At 45.7% G+C, this 22,054-nt stretch overlaps 6 non-coding genes and 1 pseudogene across 6 annotated transcripts; 4 read left to right on the forward strand and 3 right to left on the reverse strand.

Moving 5' to 3' along the window:
* The first annotated feature begins 994 nt into the window (after positions 1–994).
* On the forward strand, positions 995–1,158 carry LOC115377154 (U1 spliceosomal RNA). Its single transcript, XR_003929910.1, has one exon. It is a non-coding gene; the product is annotated as a U1 spliceosomal RNA (small nuclear RNA).
* A 2,542-nt stretch (positions 1,159–3,700) lies between these two features.
* Positions 3,701–3,891, reverse strand: LOC115377174 (U2 spliceosomal RNA). Its single transcript, XR_003929927.1, has one exon. It is a non-coding gene; the product is annotated as a U2 spliceosomal RNA (small nuclear RNA).
* A 2,186-nt stretch (positions 3,892–6,077) lies between these two features.
* LOC115377171 (U1 spliceosomal RNA) lies at positions 6,078–6,238 on the forward strand. The gene has a single exon (XR_003929925.1). It is a non-coding gene; the product is annotated as a U1 spliceosomal RNA (small nuclear RNA).
* A 4,953-nt stretch (positions 6,239–11,191) lies between these two features.
* On the forward strand, positions 11,192–11,370 carry LOC115377169 (uncharacterized; annotated as a pseudogene).
* Positions 11,371–14,298: 2,928 nt separating this feature from the next.
* LOC115377175 (U2 spliceosomal RNA) lies at positions 14,299–14,489 on the reverse strand. The gene has a single exon (XR_003929928.1). It is a non-coding gene; the product is annotated as a U2 spliceosomal RNA (small nuclear RNA).
* A 2,147-nt stretch (positions 14,490–16,636) lies between these two features.
* On the forward strand, positions 16,637–16,800 carry LOC115377167 (U1 spliceosomal RNA). Its single transcript, XR_003929922.1, has one exon. It is a non-coding gene; the product is annotated as a U1 spliceosomal RNA (small nuclear RNA).
* A 2,929-nt stretch (positions 16,801–19,729) lies between these two features.
* LOC115377180 (U2 spliceosomal RNA) lies at positions 19,730–19,920 on the reverse strand. Its single transcript, XR_003929933.1, has one exon. It is a non-coding gene; the product is annotated as a U2 spliceosomal RNA (small nuclear RNA).
* Positions 19,921–22,054: the final 2,134 nt, after the last annotated feature.

Here is a 22,054-nt window from a genome sequence, read left to right on the forward strand (position 1 = left end):
TGTTGGAGCGCTGTTTGAAAAAATGAACAGTGTGAATCTACAATTGTTTTCTTGGGTGCTTTCATGCAGCAATGCTGCATTGCATGATGGGAAGTAGAATCAAGGCATTTGATCACAATTCAACCTTCTCTTTCAAAATTATTTTCATTGATTTTTCCATGGATGCATGTTCATATCAACTGACAGGGTAAACAGGATTTAATCCAATACATCCACAAAGTTGTGAGGTACAATAATAATAATGATATTACCAAGATTATATAGAATCAAACTATTCCAAAACAGTGCAAGTAGAATATAACATGAAAAATAACCGTACATGAGAAGGAAAAAAAACAACAACAACAACGACAGAGGAATGAAATGAAACTGAAATAATAACAATAATTAGAAGAAAAAAAAAGATATAAATGAAAGACAGGCAAGAGACACACGGACAGACAGACAAGGAGGGAACACATAGAGGAAGGGAAAGATTGGGGGTGGGGGGTCCAGTTGCACGTTGAATTGTTCTTACTCAGGGAAAGATTGGGGATGGGGGGTCCAGTTGCACGTTGAATTGTTCTTACTCAGCCAGGGTTCACGACGTTGTTACTGGTCAGCTGGTAGTCCATCACTCTACTTGTAGTCCATCTAGTTGCTTAACAAATCCAATAAGGTCATCCCATGTCTTGTGAAAGTTCTGAAGAGCACCATTAACATTATACCTGATCTTGTCTAGCTTGAGATTGCACATGATACTCTTGATGAGATGTGTGTGGGTGGGTGCACAATTCAAACTTCTCAAGGAAATAATTGCAACTCTTAGTGAGCCTTGGAAAAGCAGGGATGTAGAGTGGATGTGAAGTGATGTTCCAGGCTGTGTGTGTGTGTGTGTGTGTGTGTGTGTGTGTGTGTGTGTGTGTGGTTTTGTTCCACTGTGCCAGTGTGAGCACCATGAGACAGAGTGGTGTGTGTGTGTGAAGGGGGCTCCAGCGTGCGTGTCGGTGACTTCATACTTACCTGGCAGGGGAGATACCATGATCAAGAAGGTGGTTCACCCAGGGCGAGGCTCAGCCATTGCACTCCGGCTGTGCTGACCCCTGCGAATTCCCCAAATGTGGGAATCTCGACTGCATAATTTATGGTAGTGGGGGACTGCGTCCGCGCTCTCCCCTGATCAGCGTGTCCAAAGACAACAGCCTTACAAATACACACGCCACGGCTTGCCCAATGCACGGCCTTATACGTCATGCTCGCTTGGGCAACAAACATCACTGCCCGTTTCACATTTCTCCTTCTATTTCTTATCATTCCACATGCTTGGACTATGTTCTTCTCTTAACCGTTTCATCAACCGCGTTTGCCTGCCAGTCACATACGCACAAGTCAAAACATGGATGACTGGACATTTCTCTTCAGCACAATCCTAGTTCCATCTTTAAACTGGAGCCCGTGCGATCAAGCTATTTGTCACTGAAAAGGATTGTTGAAGGTCAGCCCTGCATCAGCCTGTGATTGGTCCTCCTCACCGTCTGAACTAGCTCCGCCCTCTGCCCGCATCACCTCGTCCTCGCCCGAGCTCTCCGTTGATGAGGCTGTTGCAGGCCCCTCCCCTTCTCCCGCCTCACCCGCCTCCTCTACTCCAGTCACAGGATTTGGCGGGAGATTTGAACTTGCTTGGTCTTGTCTGCCGTTTCCTCCATTTTCATTTTGTTTGGCTGCCTTCAGTTTGTTGGCAAAAGACTTTGGGCAACCTCTGAAGAGGTGGTTTGACTCTGCACAGAGGTCGCACCTCCTGCCATTGGAGCACTCCTCCAAGGTGTGCCCACTTTCCTGGCCATTGCTGATGGGGACTTTGTCAACCTTACAAGAAGAACAGCCTCTCCAGCCAGAAGCTATGAGCCCTGTGATATTCATCATCTATGATGACATGATGGTTTATGATGTCATAAGGGGGCTTTGTTGGCAGCTGTGAGCCCTGCGACATCATCATCATCTATGATGACATGATGGTTTATGATGTCATAGGGGGCTTTGTTGGAACACTGGTGCTTTTGTGTTTATTCAAGCTTTACAACGGCGGCGAATGGAGGCCTGCTGGAGTGGGTGATGTCACAGCCTTCTGACCAATCAGCTCTCAGTATTCAGTGATGACCTCATCTCCGAGGTCAGGCAGAGCCTATATAGGCGGGGGCCTCTCCTCACCTCATTTGGTCACGTGCACAACTCCTCCCACTCTCTGTAGCGCTTTAAAAATGGCAGGCCGCATGGGGACCCTCCAAGCACAGTTCCAAGCGCCATCCTCATCCCTCACTTTGGTAGTGATGTGGAAAACTTCGGTCCAAATCAGGCCAGATTGACTTCAAAAACTTCTTAGACTTGGTACCAAAAACACTAATAAAATAAGTCTTGGAGGCTTCAAAATTAAGACTGAAACGAGGCAGCGTCTCAAGCAGGCAGGTTTATTTTCATTCGAGATCTCAAAATGGAAACAAACAGTGAGTCGATCACGAAAGATAGACGACTGACTTTCTTTGTTTGTGCACTTGATTTTATACCCTCCCAACCACCGTGTCATCGATTCTGTTCATAACAAAGAGATCATACATGATCACAAGAGTAGATGTGCCAGTGTAAGGCTTTCTGGTAAGACAAGAATTTTTAATTGGGCCAGATGTACCTTAGGTTTGCAGATCTTGGACTCTGGCCGATGATTAGTGATCTTGTTTTTCTACACAAGGATGGCTGACTGGATACATTCTAATTAGGTAAGACCTTGATATGCCTTGAGGCATGGCAGTTGTGGTCAGTGCAGGCTTGTTCTCTTACAGAATGTTACTTGACCTGTGTGAGCCTTGACGTCATCATAGTGAGAAAGCATCACCTAAGTGCTTATGCTCTTGCTTCAAAGCAATGCTTAAGCCTTGATGTTTCTAGACTAATGCTGACTCCTGTCCTTCATTATGAGCTCTCTCTCTCTTCTTTAATACCCTCTGCAGTGTTGATTTTTTTAGGCTCAGAATTACCTCTACAGTAGCCTGGCCTTTAACCGTGCAATATCTACCCGGCCACAGACAAATGTCCTCTGCATTCACCGTCTCATTGAACATTCTGACAATAACTGTTTTAGAAGCATTGTCAGTCAGTTTCTCCACAATGAAAGCAGCAAACTGGGTTTTGGCATTTTCAAATCGTGCCCAGAAGTCCCTCCAAAGGGCAGCAGATCTAAAGCTGACATCAAAACCTTTATTAAATGGCAGTGACAGTATACAGTTCAAGTCGTTTGGAGTAAAGTTTAGGGCTTTCTGGAGGAGCTTCCGGCAGAGATCGAGTCACGACATCACTTGCTCGGCCCGGTCACGGTATTAGTCCGGCAGAGTACAGGGACAGAAGTCCTCTGGGCCACTGAAAGTTGAAAGACTTTCCAACAGGAATGTGTGGAATTTCCTCCCAAGAGCTGGTAATAACCAATGCCACAGGAAGGCAAGGATTTTTACCACCAAGAAGAGGCGATCGCAGCGAAATATTGTACACAAAGCTTTTGGCTGTGTATGCGATGTTGACGGCAAGCATGAGCGCTTGAGATGTAAAGCGTAAGCCCCTGCATACCACACGTCCCGTTGGCAGTGGCTGCAAGTCCAAAGTTATGGGCCGATGTGTGTTTGCAGCTGGAGAAAGAGCTGGGGCGAGCGTAAGCTGTTATTGCACATGGTGAGGGAGGGGGTGCACCGTTCCTGGAGATACTGCAATACCGGGTCGATGCGTGGAGTGGACGGAGCAAGCCCCTATTCCATCTCCCTGTTCCAGAAATCCATTTAATATATGGTCCCCGGGTAGGGGACGTATCAGATATTAAACTGATAAGAACAGATACTACACTTGATCTTAGCCAAAAGGCCGAGAAGCGATAACTCTCACACGCTCAGAGGGAAGCGCCCCTCTCCCGGACAGGTCACTCCCACGGACGGTTTGGACCTCCCGCCACACACTTGAACCACACGTCAGCAAATGGCACACAAAGCACAGCCACTAGCCAAGGACTAACGGGTCATATCATTGCAGGAAAAGAAAGCATTTGGCCAACGCATCTTCTGGACCCCTGCGCATCTCGTGGTGCGTTAAGGTCCAGTCGGAAAATAGGAACCTCTGGGGAGTCAAAGTGGAGCACTGAACCACCAGATCCCAGGGAAAGCTGTAAATATGGGACGCAGATCAAAGCGGACTGTGAATCCCACGACAAGCAGGTGAAGACGGTGCCTTTTCACAAGCCAACAGCTCACCTCCCACAAATCAAACGCAGCTGTATATGCCTCTGGTGGACAATGGAGCCAACTGCCAAACATCTCTCTTCACAGGAGATGCTGAGGTCCCCGCCCCCTTCAATGTAGAGGGTGATGTATTGTGTTGCCCCCCCACATTCATAACCACCACCCCAAAAATTGCACTAAACCAGCTGTTTTAGTCAAACCTCTGCTACGGGGAAAACGTAGGCCAAATGGGAAAACGCTGGGACGGTATCTGTTTTAAGGACCATGACCTCTCCACCGCATGTCAGTTTTCTCCATTTCCATGATGACTAGATCCGTACTCTTAAATCAAGTCAAATGTCAGAACCAAACAACTAATCTCATTCATAAACATTCATCCTCGCTTAAAGGCAGTCAAACTATTGTTTCAGGGATACGACGGCTCCAGCACTTTCCACCCAGCAGCCACACGCTGACTGGACTCTGCCCACACGCTGACTGGACTCTGCCCAGCGGCACAACTGGCCCAGTCTGCTTTTTCCTCCAGGCTTTTCTAAGCAGACACAAATGGCTGAGCAGCCACAGCTGGAAGTCCATCCTCGTAGCAAACAGCAACAACTTCACCATTTTCCATGCAACAAATTGTGTGTAAGTTGTACTGTGTTTCTTGCAGTCCTTCTTTGCATAATGTTTGTTACTTGCTGGGATCCACGGGCACCGTCCATGGCTCTGTTCAACTCCATCACTGATCGTGGGATTCCATTTACAGTGCATGATGGGAAATCAAGCACTGACATTATTCCAACTAGAACAATAAGAACAGCACTGGTGCCTTGAAATAGAATGCTAGTGTAAAGACAGTGTGTTGGAGCGCTGTTTGAAAAAATGAACAGTGTGAATCTACAATTGTTTTCTTGGGTGCTTTCATGCAGCAATGCTGCATTGCATGATGGGAAGTAGAATCAAGGCATTTGATCACAATTCAACCTTCTCTTTCAAAATTATTTTCATTGATTTTTCCATGGATGCATGTTCATATCAACTGACAGGGTAAACAGGATTTAATCCAATACATCCACAAAGTTGTGAGGTACAATAATAATAATGATATTACCAAGATTATATAGAATCAAACTATTCCAAAACAGTGCAAGTAGAATATAACATGAAAAATAACCGTACATGAGAAGGAAAAAAAAACAACAACAACAACGACAGAGGAATGAAATGAAACTGAAATAATAACAATAATTAGAAGAAAAAAAAAGATATAAATGAAAGACAGGCAAGAGACACACGGACAGACAGACAAGGAGGGAACACATAGAGGAAGGGAAAGATTGGGGGTGGGGGGTCCAGTTGCACGTTGAATTGTTCTTACTCAGGGAAAGATTGGGGATGGGGGGTCCAGTTGCACGTTGAATTGTTCTTACTCAGCCAGGGTTCACGACGTTGTTACTGGTCAGCTGGTAGTCCATCACTCTACTTGTAGTCCATCTAGTTGCTTAACAAATCCAATAAGGTCATCCCATGTCTTGTGAAAGTTCTGAAGAGCACCATTAACATTATACCTGATCTTGTCTAGCTTGAGATTGCACATGATACTCTTGATGAGATGTGTGTGGGTGGGTGCACAATTCAAACTTCTCAAGGAAATAATTGCAACTCTTAGTGAGCCTTGGAAAAGCAGGGATGTAGAGTGGATGTGAAGTGATGTTCCAGGCTGTGTGTGTGTGTGTGTGTGTGTGTGTGTGTGTGTGGTTTTGTTCCACTGAGCCAGTGTGAGCACCATGAGACAGAGTGGTGTGTGTGTGTGAAGGGGGCTCCAGCGTGCGTGTCGGTGACTTCATACTTACCTGGCAGGGGAGATACCATGATCAAGAAGGTGGTTCACCCGCTCAAGAAACATCCTAAGACTCTGCCTGGAAATGGCCTCGGCTTCAGCTGGTTCCCGTAGGAATGCAGTTCGATTTGTGCTCCTTGAAGAATTGGAAATGGACAGACTACAGTTCAGCCGCAATGTCATCCAGAAGGAACTGGGCTTTACACCGCCACAGCTGGACTATGTTTTTGCCCTGCCTGGAAAGAAGACATTTGAGGTGATCTTTACTACTTATACTCTGTTTGAACAATGCCTTGAGCGCTACAACCAGAAGAAGGATAACAACCAAAGACTGAGTAAAGTGCATCTCATCCCCCTTTCAGAGAGGGAAGCAAAAACAGTTACTGTTATCATGTATTCTGAAAAAGTAACGACTGAAGACATCACTACATGGTTGTCTTTCCACTGCACTGTCTTACGCACCATGGAGCTCAGAGATGAGGATGGTATCAAAACTGGGGCTAGACGCTTTTATGTAAGGCTGAAGACTGATGGTGATTCCGGGAAACTCTGCCACCTGCCTTCCACTATTCAGCTGGGACCAGTTAGAGGCCATGTTTTCTATGCTGGGCAGCCAAAAACCTGTAGGAAGTGCGGCTCTACATCCCACCTTGCAGCCGAATGTAATGCTACCTTCTGCAGAAACTGCCAAAGGGTGGATCATTACACCAAAGACTGTGATCAACCAATGAGATGCAACCTATGTGGTTCAAACACCCACACATTTAGGGGTTGCCCCAAGTCATATGCTAATAGAACCAGACGTTTTACCACTACCTTCCAAGACCCTGAACCCATACCAGCAGAGGAACAGCATGACCCTGAGGAGTCAGACAAAAATGAGAGCGAACCAGGATTCCCTCACCACAACCAGCCAAGACATGGTGACCAGCAGCAACCAGTGTCTGTAGGCCAAGGAAGCCTGGAACCTACTGGTGAGGGAATTCAGTTGTGTTCCACCCCCCAAGAAGACCACCAAGGGACTGGAGATGAGGACCACACCTGCCAGGTGACCGCTCACTTTCAATATGACCAGCCAACCTCCGAGCCTCAAGAGATGCAGCTGTCCCAAGAGGATCTCCCAGCAGGCCAGACAGGGCAGACATCTGTAGAGAGCGCTCCTGTCTTAGCCAAAGACTGTAGAGATCTTCTGGACTTTATGCTTGCAGACCTGCCCTCTACTAGTAGCTCAACCAGTACCCCTCAGGGAATGTGCCAAGTCCTACCTGGGGACATGGAGGCCCCGTCTTCTTCCCCTTTACTCCCCAATGTCCCCAACGTACTCCTGGAAGCAACGCCATCCCGGAAGCACCCCCGGAAAACATCAAGTGATTCCTCTTCTCGGAGTCCAGACCTAGAGGTATGGTCTGACCCTTTGCCTATTTCCCCCCCTTTCTTGGACCCCCAGAGCTTGTCTGCCTTTTCTGCTGCCACCCAAATGAATAGTAGTGTGGGGGAAACAGAAAGGGGCTGGAGAAACCAAAAGAAGAAGAAAAAGAAAAAGGACAAACCCCCACCCCCACTGGTATGAAATGTTCTGTAGGCCCTTGATTTCCCTCAACACAAATCCGTAATGTCAACAATTAAGATTTGCACTATTAACACTAGAGGCCTTAATGACTCTGTTAAATGTCAGTCTGTTTTCAGTTTCTTATATAGAGGTGGGGGGGACATATTCCTTCTACAGGAATGTTCCATTGCCTTCAAAGATAATTACAAACTGTATGAAAACAGATGGGCACATGGACAGTCAGTGTGGTCGGGGGACAATAAGAACAGAGCCTCTGGCTTGGCAATCCTATTCAATAGCCAACTCTTTCGCATCCAGAAGGTTGAGAGGGTCATAGATGGTAGATTGCTGTTGGTAGACGTGGAGGGAAAAGGAGCCAAATTTAGAGTTATAAACATTTACTGCCCCACTGAGACTCAAGACCGTATTACTGTATTACAGACTGTACAAACTCTGATTCACTGTGGGAGGGAAGTTATCATCGGGGGGGATTTTAACTGTCTTGTGGACATAACAGACAGAAAATCCACCTCTCCTGTGAAATTAGATGCCAGTTCTTATGTGCTCCAGAATATGATTAAAGATTGTAAACTTGTCGATACCTATAGACAAAAAAATCCTAATACACCAGGGTATACTTGGACAAATGGGAGAACCTTTTCTCGTATAGATTTTCTGTTTACCACACCAGGAGTCACACCAGTGAATTGTGCAATTGAACCAGTGCCTTTCTCAGACCACCATAAACTAGACTGCTTATTAGAAATCAGCAACTCTATTAAGGCTGGGCCAGGTATTTGGAAACTTAACACAAGCCTTTTAGACAATCCAGAGGTGGTGGCAAGATATAAGGATAAACTTAACCAGTGGTTCACTTTGCAGCCCTTGTTTGACTCCATAGGAGAGTGGTGGGAGGACGTTAAATGTAAAACAAGGAAGTTTTTCATGGCCGAAGGCAAAAAAGCAGCAGCAAAGAAACGGGCTTTCCAAAAAAGAATGCAGGCTAAGTTGCAACGTTACTACCTTCTTTCCCTGTCTGGTTTTGAGGTCAATGAGGATATAGCTAAACTAAAAAAAGACATGATGAAATTATATAATGAAAAGAGTAGAGGGGTTCTCATGAGGAGCAGGGTGCAACACTTAGAAGAAAATGAAAAGTGTACTCGTTACTTTTTCAATAAACTGGCCAAATCCAGACATTGTATTGAAGCTGTGTTAGACAGAGAAGGGAAAGAGGTTAGTGATCAACAAGAGGTACTCAGGGTTGTCAGGTCTTTCTACCGCGACCTCTATCAAGATAGTGCCATATCTGAACAGTCAATCAGTTTCTTTTTGACACATTTAACAACAAAACTGAATGATACAGATAGTGATTTGCTTGAGAGAGACTTGACAATCAATGAGTTAACAAAAGCTATGCAGAGTATGCAGAATAATAAATCTCCTGGTCTGGACGGTCTACCCAAGGAGTATTACAGCACCTTTTGGGACCAGCTAAAAAATCCTCTATTGCAAGTGTTTAAAGAGAGTTTCTCTAGAGGTACACTACCCCTTTCACTAAGAACAGGTTCTATCTCCCTTCTTAAAAAAAAAGGAGACAGAAAAGACTTGAAGAACTGGAGACCTTTAACCTTGCTTGGAGTTGATGTTAAAATCCTGTCAAAGGCCCTTTTTTTTCGGATGCAACCAGTAGTCCATCAGCTGGTTAGCATAGATCAAACATGTGGAGTTGTAGGCCGGTCCATGTCCGACAGCCTGGCCTTAGTTAGAGATTCTTACCTGTTTGCCCAAGATCGTCATCTTCCTCTTTGCATTCTGGGGCTAGATTTGGAGAAAGCCTTTGATAGTATTAGTCACCAGTACCTTAAAGCTGTTTTGAACCATCTCAATTTTGGTAATACATTCAGAACCTGGGTAGACCTACTCTATGCAGACATTTCTAGTGTAGTTTTAGTAAATGGAAAATACACAGATCCATTTAAAGTCAAGTCAGGTGTACGACAGGGTTGTTCACTTTCCCCTATGTTATTCATCCTTGCAATTGAACCTCTCGCATGTGTTTTGAGACAAGAGAGAATTATCAGAGGTTTTCCAATTCCAGGGGCATCGGGTAAAGAGGCAAAACTTAGTTTGTACATGGATGACCTAACCCTCCTTCTCACAGATAATAAGTCCGTAAGAGACACTTTAGATATTTGTGATCTTTTTACTGCTGCATCAGGAACAAAAGTCAATAAAGATAAATGTGAATTACTCTACCTCAACTGGAGAGAGCCAGTGGAACACCTAGGCCTTATTAAAAAAAAAGATACGATCAAAATTTTAGGGGTACACATTGGGAAAAACATGGAAAAAATTAATTGGGAGTCAAAATTATCAAAAATTAGAGGAAAACTAATTCAGTGGCAAGACAGGGACTTATCAATAACAGGAAAAGTACTTGTCATAAAAGCAGAAATTCTTGCACCCCTGACTTTCCTAGCAACCACTTTTCCAGTCCCACACAGGTTTATGATGACAATTAGAAAAATGGTTTTCCAGTTCATATGGGAGGGAAAACACGAGAGAATTAAACGTGAAATAATGTGCAGGCCATTAGAGATGGGGGGTAAAGGTGTCCCAGACATTGAGAACAAACTAAAGGCGATGTTTGTGACTCCGATTTTAAAAGCTTGCTTGAAGCCTGAGGCAGGGCCAAGTTGGGCTCATTTTGCCCTGTTTTGGGTAGGGTGTGGTGTGCTTAGAGCGTGGGGGGAAAGGCCACCACAAACCATCCCATACGCACAAACATGGCCAAAAATTTATGATACAGTATTATCATGTTTAAAGAAAGGCATATCTCAACTTGCATACGACAAAATAACAAGAAAGGGTATAGAACAGGCCTTGTCACCCTTTCTCTCAAGGTTAACTCCCGCGGGCACATTAACAGAAGAAGTTTCAAAAATGGCATGGTGTAATATTAATAACTCCAGTTTAACCAATAATCACAAAGATTTAGCTTGGCAAGTTGCCCACAAGTGTTTACCCACGAGAGCTTTCCTTGAGGGAAGAAAATTCAGCCACAGTGCTAAGTGTCCTAGGCCTTCCTGTGGTGATAATGAAACTGTAGAACATCTTTTCTGGTCATGCCCTTTTGCGAAAACTGTGTGGTTTCTTGTGTCACCATGGCTGAAAACTTTGTATAAAGTCCCAGTATGTTTTGAAGATATAGCGTATGGTTGCTTGCAAAAAAACTCAAAAGCTAAGATTATTAAATGGTGGGTTGTTATTAATTGTGTAAAAGAAAGCCTGTGGAAAGCAAGAAATGTATGTGTTATGAAAAAGTATTGTGTATCACAAGAAATTGTTATAAGATCTATGTTAAGTATTTTCAACGATTATATGTTGAAGGATAAGACAACAACAGACAAGAAAACAAAATTGCAATTATGGAAAGTTCCAAAAACTGCATTGTTTGAGAACGCATAATCTGCTTCAGTGGAAAATAATGAAATTTGTGATGATTTTAGGGTGAAACTTTAAATGTAGTGATGTGAAATTAATTGTGTGTTTTTGATTTTTGTCCCTAAGGTAACCCTGTATTGGACTAAATAAACGTTTAAAAATTGAAAATTGAAAATTGGTTCACCCAGGGCGAGGCTCAGCCATTGCACTCCGGCTGTGCTGACCCCTGCGAATTCCCCAAATGTGGGAATCTCGACTGCATAATTTATGGTAGTGGGGGACTGCGTCCGCGCTCTCCCCTGATCAGCGTGTCCAAAGACAACAGCCTTACAAATACACACGCCACGGCTTGCCCAATGCACTGCCTTATACGTCATGCTCGCTTGGGCAACAAACATCACTGCCCGTTTCACATTTCTCCTTCTATTTCTTATCATTCCACATGCTTGGACTATGTTCTTCTCTTAACCGTTTCATCAACCGCGTTTGCCTGCCAGTCACATACGCACAAGTCAAAACATGGATGACTGGACATTTCTCTTCAGCACAATCCTAGTTCCATCTTTAAACTGGAGCCCGTGCGATCAAGCTATTTGTCACTGAAAAGGATTGTTGAAGGTCAGCCCTGCATCAGCCTGTGATTGGTCCTCCTCACCGTCTGAACTAGCTCCGCCCTCTGCCCGCATCACCTCGTCCTCGCCCGAGCTCTCCGTTGATGAGGCTGTTGCAGGCCCCTCCCCTTCTCCCGCCTCACCCGCCTCCTCTACTCCAGTCACAGGATTTGGCGGGAGATTTGAACTTGCTTGGTCTTGTCTGCCGTTTCCTCCATTTTCATTTTGTTTGGCTGCCTTCAGTTTGTTGGCAAAAGACTTTGGGCAACCTCTGAAGAGGTGGTTTGACTCTGCACAGAGGTCGCACCTCCTGCCATTGGAGCACTCCTCCAAGGTGTGCCCACTTTCCTGGCCATTGCTGGATGGGGACTTTGTCAACCTTACAAGAAGAACAGCCTCTCCAGCCAGAAGCTATGAGCCCTGTGATATTCATCATCTATGATGACATGATGGTTTATGATGTCATAAGGGGGCTTTGTTGGCAGCTGTGAGCCCTGCGACATCATCATCATCTATGATGACATGATGGTTTATGATGTCATAGGGGGCTTTGTTGGAACACTGGTGCTTTTGTGTTTATTCAAGCTTTACAACGGCGGCGAATGGAGGCCTGCTGGAGTGGGTGATGTCACAGCCTTCTGACCAATCAGCTCTCAGTATTCAGTGATGACCTCATCTCCGAGGTCAGGCAGAGCCTATATAGGCAGGGGCCTCTCCTCACCTCATTTGGTCACGTGCACAACTCCTCCCGGGGACTTTGTCAACCTTACAAGAAGAACAGCCTCTCCAGCCAGAAGCTATGAGCCCTGTGATATTCATCATCTATGATGACATGATGGTTTATGATGTCATAAGGGGGCTTTGTTGGCAGCTGTGAGCCCTGCGACATCATCATCATCTATGATGACATGATGGTTTATGATGTCATAGGGGGCTTTGTTGGAACACTGGTGCTTTTGTGTTTATTCAAGCTTTACAACGGCGGCGAATGGAGGCCTGCTGGAGTGGGTGATGTCACAGCCTTCTGACCAATCAGCTCTCAGTATTCAGTGATGACCTCATCTCCGAGGTCAGGCAGAGCCTATATAGGCGGGGGCCTCTCCTCACCTCATTTGGTCACGTGCACAACTCCTCCCACTCTCTGTAGCGCTTTAAAAATGGCAGGCCGCATGGGGACCCTCCAAGCACAGTTCCAAGCGCCATCCTCATCCCTCACTTTGGTAGTGATGTGGAAAACTTCGGTCCAAATCAGGCCAGATTGACTTCAAAAACTTCTTAGACTTGGTACCAAAAACACTAATAAAATAAGTCTTGGAGGCTTCAAAATTAAGACTGAAACGAGGCAGCGTCTCAAGCAGGCAGGTTTATTTTCATTCGAGATCTCAAAATGGAAACAAACAGTGAGTCGATCACAAAAGATAGACGACTGACTTTCTTTGTTTGTGCACTTGATTTTATACCCTCCCAACCACCGTGTCATCGATTCTGTTCATAACAAAGAGATCATACATGATCACAAGAGTAGATGTGCCAGTGTAAGGCTTTCTGGTAAGACAACAATTTTTAATTGGGCCAGATGTACCTTAGGTTTGCAGATCTTGGACTCTGGCCGATGATTAGTGATCTTGTTTTTCTACACAAGGATGGCTGACTGGATACATTCTAATTAGGTAAGACCTTGATATGCCTTTAGGCATGGCAGTTGTGGTCAGTGCAGGCTTGTTCTCTTACAGAATGTTACTTGACCTGTGTGAGCCTTGACGTCATCATAGTGAGAAAGCATCACCTAAGTGCTTATGCTCTTGCTTCAAAGCAATGCTTAAGCCTTGATGTTTCTAGACTAATGCTGACTCCTGTCCTTCATTATGAGCTCTCTCTCTCTTCTTTAATACCCTCTGCAGTGTTGATTTTTTTAGGCTCAGAATTACCTCTACAGTAGCCTGGCCTTTAACCGTGCAATATCTACCCGGCCACAGACAAATGTCCTCTGCATTCACCGTCTCATTGAACATTCTGACAATAACTGTTTTAGAAGCATTGTCAGTCAGTTTCTCCACAATGAAAGCAGCAAACTGGGTTTTGGCATTTTCAAATCGTGCCCAGAAGTCCCTCCAAAGGGCAGCAGATCTAAAGCTGACATCAAAACCTTTATTAAATGGCAGTGACAGTATACAGTTCAAGTCGTTTGGAGTAAAGTTTAGGGCTTTCTGGAGGAGCTTCCGGCAGAGATCGAGTCACGACATCACTTGCTCGGCCCGGTCACGGTATTAGTCCGGCAGAGTACAGGGACAGAAGTCCTCTGGGCCACTGAAAGTTGAAAGACTTTCCAACAGGAATGTGTGGAATTTCCTCCCAAGAGCTGGTAATAACCAATGCCACAGGAAGGCAAGGATTTTTACCACCAAGAAGAGGCGATCGCAGAGAAATATTGTACACAAAGCTTTTGGCTGTGTATGCGATGTTGACGGCAAGCATAGCGCTTGAGATGTAAAGCGTAAGCCCCTGCATACCACACGTCCCGTTGGCAGTGGCTGCAAGTCCAAAGTTATGGGCCGATGTGTGTTTGCAGCTGGAGAAAGAGCTGGGGCGAGCGTAAGCTGTTATTGCACATGGTGAGGGAGGGGGTGCACCGTTCCTGGAGATACTGCAATACCGGGTCGATGCGTGGAGTGGACGGAGCAAGCCCCTATTCCATCTCCCTGTTCCAGAAATCCATTTAATATATGGTCCCCGGGTAGGGGACGTATCAGATATTAAACTGATAAGAACAGATACTACACTTGATCTTAGCCAAAAGGCCGAGAAGCGATAACTCTCACACCCTCAGAGGGAAGCGCCCCTCTCCCGGACAGGTCACTCCCACGGACGGTTTGGACCTCCCGCCACACACTTGAACCACACGTCAGCAAATGGCACACAAAGCACAGCCACTAGCCAAGGACTAACGGGTCATATCATTGCAGGAAAAGAAAGCATTTGGCCAACGCATCTTCTGGACCCCTGCGCATCTCGTGGTGCGTTAAGGTCCAGTCGGAAAATAGGAACCTCTGGGGAGTCAAAGTGGAGCACTGAACCACCAGATCCCAGGGAAAGCTGTAAATATGGGACGCAGATCAAAGCGGACTGTGAATCCCACGACAAGCAGGTGAAGACGGTGCCTTTTCACAAGCCAACAGCTCACCTCCCACAAATCAAACGCAGCTGTATATGCCTCTGGTGGACAATGGAGCCAACTGCCAAACATCTCTCTTCACAGGAGATGCTGAGGTCCCCGCCCCCTTCAATGTAGAGGGTGATGTATTGTGTTGCCCCCCCACATTCATAACCACCACCCCAAAAATTGCACTAAACCAGCTGTTTTAGTCAAACCTCTGCTACGGGGAAAACGTAGGCCAAATGGGAAAACGCTGGGACGGTATCTGTTTTAAGGACCATGACCTCTCCACCGCATGTCAGTTTTCTCCATTTCCATGATGACTAGATCCGTACTCTTAAATCAAGTCAAATGTCAGAACCAAACAACTAATCTCATTCATAAACATTCATCCTCGCTTAAAGGCAGTCAAACTATTGTTTCAGGGATACGACGGCTCCAGCACTTTCCACCCAGCAGCCACACGCTGACTGGACTCTGCCCAGCGGCACAACTGGCCCAGTCTGCTTTTTCCTCCAGGCTTTTCTAAGCAGACACAAATGGCTGAGCAGCCACAGCTGGAAGTCCATCCTCGTAGCAAACAGCAACAACTTCACCATTTTCCATGCAACAAATTGTGTGTAAGTTGTACTGTGTTTCTTGCAGTCCTTCTTTGCATAATGTTTGTTACTTGCTGGGATCCACGGGCACCGTCCATGGCTCTGTTCAACTCCATCACTGATCGTGGGATTCCATTTACAGTGCATGATGGGAAATCAAGCACTGACATTATTCCAACTAGAACAATAAGAACAGCACTGGTGCCTTGAAATAGAATGCTAGTGTAAAGACAGTGTGTTGGAGCGCTGTTTGAAAAAATGAACAGTGTGAATCTACAATTGTTTTCTTGGGTGCTTTCATGCAGCAATGCTGCATTGCATGATGGGAAGTAGAATCAAGGCATTTGATCACAATTCAACCTTCTCTTTCAAAATTATTTTCATTGATTTTTCCATGGATGCATGTTCATATCAACTGACAGGGTAAACAGGATTTAATCCAATACATCCACAAAGTTGTGAGGTACAATAATAATAATGATATTACCAAGATTATATAGAATCAAACTATTCCAAAACAGTGCAAGTAGAATATAACATGAAAAATAACCGTACATGAGAAGGAAAAAAAAACAACAACAACAACGACAGAGGAATGAAATGAAACTGAAATAATAACAATAATTAGAAGAAAAAAAAAGATATAAATGAAAGACAGGCAAGAGACACACGGACAGACAGACAAGGAGGGAACACATAGAGGAAGGAAAGATTGGGGGTGGGGGGTCCAGTTGCACGTTGAATTGTTCTTACTCAGGGAAGGATTGGGGATGGGGGGTCCAGTTGCACGTTGAATTGTTCTTACTCAGCCAGGGTTCACGACGTTGTTACTGGTCAGCTGGTAGTCCATCACTCTACTTGTAGTCCATCTAGTTGCTTAACAAATCCAATAAGGTCATCCCATGTCTTGTGAAAGTTCTGAAGAGCACCATTAACATTATACCTGATCTTGTCTAGCTTGAGATTGCACATGATACTCTTGATGAGATGTGTGTGGGTGGGTGCACAATTCAAACTTCTCAAGGAAATAATTGCAACTCTTAGTGAGCCTTGGAAAAGCAGGGATGTAGAGTGGATGTGAAGTGATGTTCCAGGCTGTGTGTGTGTGTGTGTGTGGTTTTGTTCCACTGTGCCAGTGTGAGCACCATGAGACAGAGTGGTGTGTGTGTGTGAAGGGGGCTCCAGCGTGCGTGTCGGTGACTTCATACTTACCTGGCAGGGGAGATACCATGATCAAGAAGGTGGTTCACCCAGGGCGAGGCTCAGCCATTGCACTCCGGCTGTGATGACCCCTGCGAATTCCCCAAATGTGGGAATCTCGACTGCATAATTTATGGTAGTGGGGGACTGCGTCCGCGCTCTCCCCTGATCAGCGTGTCCAAAGACAACAGCCTTACAAATACACACGCCACGGCTTGCCCAATGCACGGCCTTATACGTCATGCTCGCTTGGGCAACAAACATCACTGCCCGTTTCACATTTCTCCTTCTATTTCTTATCATTCCACATGCTTGGACTATGTTCTTCTCTTAACCGTTTCATCAACCGCGTTTGCCTGCCAGTCACATACGCACAAGTCAAAACATGGATGACTGGACATTTCTCTTCAGCACAATCCTAGTTCCATCTTTAAACTGGAGCCCGTGCGATCAAGCTATTTGTCACTGAAAAGGATTGTTGAAGGTCAGCCCTGCATCAGCCTGTGATTGGTCCTCCTCACCGTCTGAACTAGCTCCGCCCTCTGCCCGCATCACCTCGTCCTCGCCCGAGCTCTCCGTTGATGAGGCTGTTGCAGGCCCCTCCCCTTCTCCCGCCTCACCCGCCTCCTCTACTCCAGTCACAGGATTTGGCGGGAGATTTGAACTTGCTTGGTCTTGTCTGCCGTTTCCTCCATTTTCATTTTGTTTGGCTGCCTTCAGTTTGTTGGCAAAAGACTTTGGGCAACCTCTGAAGAGGTGGTTTGACTCTGCACAGAGGTCGCACCTCCTGCCATTGGAGCTCTCCTCCAAGGTGTGCCCACTTTCCTGGCCATTGCTGGATGGGGACTTTGTCAACCTTACAAGAAGAACAGCCTCTCCAGCCAGAAGCTATGAGCCCTGTGATATTCATCATCTATGATGACATGATGGTTTATGATGTCATAAGGGGGCTTTGTTGGCAGCTGTGAGCCCTGCGACATCATCATCATCTATGATGACATGATGGTTTATGATGTCATAGGGGGCTTTGTTGGAACACTGGTGCTTTTGTGTTTATTCAAGCTTTACAACGGCGGCGAATGGAGGCCTGCTGGAGTGGGTGATGTCACAGCCTTCTGACCAATCAGCTCTCAGTATTCAGTGATGACCTCATCTCCGAGGTCAGGCAGAGCCTATATAGGCGGGGGCCTCTCCTCACCTCATTTGGTCACGTGCACAACTCCTCCCGGGGACTTTGTCAACCTTACAAGAAGAACAGCCTCTCCAGCCAGAAGCTATGAGCCCTGTGATATTCATCATCTATGATGACATGATGGTTTATGATGTCATAAGGGGGCTTTGTTGGCAGCTGTGAGCCCTGCGACATCATCATCATCTATGATGACATGATGGTTTATGATGTCATAGGGGGCTTTGTTGGAACACTGGTGCTTTTGTGTTTATTCAAGCTTTACAACGGCGGCGAATGGAGGCCTGCTGGAGTGGGTGATGTCACAGCCTTCTGACCAATCAGCTCTCAGTATTCAGTGATGACCTCATCTCCGAGGTCAGGCAGAGCCTATATAGGCGGGGGCCTCTCCTCACCTCATTTGGTCACGTGCACAACTCCTCCCACTCTCTGTAGCGCTTTAAAAATGGCAGGCCGCATGGGGACCCTCCAAGCACAGTTCCAAGCGCCATCCTCATCCCTCACTTTGGTAGTGATGTGGAAAACTTCGGTCCAAATCAGGCCAGATTGACTTCAAAAACTTCTTAGACTTGGTACCAAAAACACTAATAAAATAAGTCTTGGAGGCTTCAAAATTAAGACTGAAACGAGGCAGCGTCTCAAGCAGGCAGGTTTATTTTCATTCGAGATCTCAAAATGGAAACAAACAGTGAGTCGATCACAAAAGATAGACGACTGACTTTCTTTGTTTGTGCACTTGATTTTATACCCTCCCAACCACCGTGTCATCGATTCTGTTCATAACAAAGAGATCATACATGATCACAAGAGTAGATGTGCCAGTGTAAGGCTTTCTGGTAAGACAAGAATTTTTAATTGGGCCAGATGTACCTTAGGTTTGCAGATCTTGGACTCTGGCCGATGATTAGTGATCTTGTTTTTCTACACAAGGATGGCTGACTGGATACATTCTAATTAGGTAAGACCTTGATATGCCTTTAGGCATGGCAGTTGTGGTCAGTGCAGGCTTGTTCTCTTACAGAATGTTACTTGACCTGTGTGAGCCTTGACGTCATCATAGTGAGAAAGCATCACCTAAGTGCTTATGCTCTTGCTTCAAAGCAATGCTTAAGCCTTGATGTTTCTAGACTAATGCTGACTCCTGTCCTTCATTATGAGCTCTCTCTCTCTTCTTTAATACCCTCTGCAGTGTTGATTTTTTTAGGCTCAGAATTACCTCTACAGTAGCCTGGCCTTTAACCGTGCAATATCTACCCGGCCACAGACAAATGTCCTCTGCATTCACCGTCTCATTGAACATTCTGACAATAACTGTTTTAGAAGCATTGTCAGTCAGTTTCTCCACAATGAAAGCAGCAAACTGGGTTTTGGCATTTTCAAATCGTGCCCAGAAGTCCCTCCAAAGGGCAGCAGATCTAAAGCTGACATCAAAACCTTTATTAAATGGCAGTGACAGTATACAGTTCAAGTCGTTTGGAGTAAAGTTTAGGGCTTTCTGGAGGAGCTTCCGGCAGAGATCGAGTCACGACATCACTTGCTCGGCCCGGTCACGGTATTAGTCCGGCAGAGTACAGGGACAGAAGTCCTCTGGGCCACTGAAAGTTGAAAGACTTTCCAACAGGAATGTGTGGAATTTCCTCCCAAGAGCTGGTAATAACCAATGCCACAGGAAGGCAAGGATTTTTACCACCAAGAAGAGGCGATCGCAGAGAAATATTGTACACAAAGCTTTTGGCTGTGTATGCGATGTTGACGGCAAGCATAAGCGCTTGAGATGTAAAGCGTAAGCCCCTGCATACCACACGTCCCGTTGGCAGTGGCTGCAAGTCCAAAGTTATGGGCCGATGTGTGTTTGCAGCTGGAGAAAGAGCTGGGGCGAGCGTAAGCTGTTATTGCACATGGTGAGGGAGGGGGTGCACCGTTCCTGGAGATACTGCAATACCGGGTCGATGCGTGGAGTGGACGGAGCAAGCCCCTATTCCATCTCCCTGTTCCAGAAATCCATTTAATATGTGGTCCCCGGGTAGGGGACGTATCAGATATTAAACTGATAAGAACAGATACTACACTTGATCTTAGCCAAAAGGCCGAGAAGCGATAACTCTCACACGCTCAGAGGGAAGCGCCCCTCTCCCGGACAGGTCACTCCCACGGACGGTTTGGACCTCCCGCCACACACTTGAACCACACGTCAGCAAATGGCACACAAAGCACAGCCACTAGCCAAGGACTAACGGGTCATATCATTGCAGGAAAAGAAAGCATTTGGCCAACGCATCTTCTGGACCCCTGCGCATCTCGTGGTGCGTTAAGGTCCAGTCGGAAAATAGGAACCTCTGGGGAGTCAAAGTGGAGCACTGAACCACCAGATCCCAGGGAAAGCTGTAAATATGGGACGCAGATCAAAGCGGACTGTGAATCCCACGACAAGCAGGTGAAGACGGTGCCTTTTCACAAGCCAACAGCTCACCTCCCACAAATCAAACGCAGCTGTATATGCCTCTGGTGGACAATGGAGCCAACTGCCAAACATCTCTCTTCACAGGAGATGCTGAGGTCCCCGCCCCCTTCAATGTAGAGGGTGATGTATTGTGTTGCCCCCCCACATTCATAACCACCACCCCAAAAATTGCACTAAACCAGCTGTTTTAGTCAAACCTCTGCTACGGGGAAAACGTAGGCCAAATGGGAAAACGCTGGGACGGTATCTGTTTTAAGGACCATGACCTCTCCACCGCATGTCAGTTTTCTCCATTTCCATGATGACTAGATCCGTACTCTTAAATCAAGTCAAATGTCAGAACCAAACAACTAATCTCATTCATAAACATTCATCCTCGCTTAAAGGCAGTCAAACTATTGTTTCAGGGATACGACGGCTCCAGCACTTTCCACCCAGCAGCCACACGCTGACTGGACTCTGCCCAGCGGCACAACTGGCCCAGTCTGCTTTTTCCTTCAGGCTTTTCTAAGCAGACACAAATGGCTGAGCAGCCACAGCTGGAAGTCCATCCTCGTAGCAAACAGCAACAACTTCACCATTTTCCATGCAACAAATTGTGTGTAAGTTGTACTGTGTTTCTTGCAGTCCTTCTTTGCATAATGTTTGTTACTTGCTGGGATCCACGGGCACCGTCCATGGCTCTGTTCAACTCCATCACTGATCGTGGGATTCCATTTACAGTGCATGATGGGAAATCAAGCACTGACATTATTCCAACTAGAACAATAAGAACAGCACTGGTGCCTTGAAATAGAATGCTAGTGTAAAGACAGTGTGTTGGAGCGCTGTTTGAAAAAATGAACAGTGTGAATCTACAATTGTTTTCTTGGGTGCTTTCATGCAGCAATGCTGCATTGCATGATGGGAAGTAGAATCAAGGCATTTGATCACAATTCAACCTTCTCTTTCAAAATTATTTTCATTGATTTTTCCATGGATGCATGTTCATATCAACTGACAGGGTAAACAGGATTAATCCAATACATCCACAAAGTTGTGAGGTACAATAATAATAATGATATTACCAAGATTATATAGAATCAAACTATTCCAAAACAGTGCAAGTAGAATATAACATGAAAAATAACCGTACATGAGAAGGAAAAAAAAACAACAACAACAACAACAGAGGAATGAAATGAAACTGAAATAATAACAATAATTAGAAGAAAAAAAAAGATATAAATGAAAGACAGGCAAGAGACACACGGACAGACAGACAAGGAGGGAACACATAGAGGAAGGGAAAGATTGGGGGTGGGGGGTCCAGTTGCACGTTGAATTGTTCTTACTCAGGGAAAGATTGGGGATGGGGGTCCAGTTGCACGTTGAATTGTTCTTACTCAGCCAGGGTTCACGACGTTGTTACTGGTCAGCTGGTAGTCCATCACTCTACTTGTAGTCCATCTAGTTGCTTAACAAATCCAATAAGGTCATCCCATGTCTTGTGAAAGTTCTGAAGAGCACCATTAACATTATACCTGATCTTGTCTAGCTTGAGATTGCACATGATACTCTTGATGAGATGTGTGTGGGTGGGTGCACAATTCAAACTTCTCAAGGAAATAATTGCAACTCTTAGTGAGCCTTGGAAAAGCAGGGATGTAGAGTGGATGTGAAGTGATGTTCCAGGCTGTGTGTGTGTGTGTGTGTGTGTGTGTGTGTGTGGTGTGTGTGTGTGTGTGTGTGGTTTTGTTCCACTGTGCCAGTGTGAGCACCATGAGACAGAG

The sequence above is a fragment of the Myripristis murdjan genome, chromosome 18, assembly GCF_902150065.1.
Source record: "Myripristis murdjan chromosome 18, fMyrMur1.1, whole genome shotgun sequence".
Taxonomy (NCBI): Eukaryota; Metazoa; Chordata; class Actinopteri; order Holocentriformes; family Holocentridae; genus Myripristis; species Myripristis murdjan.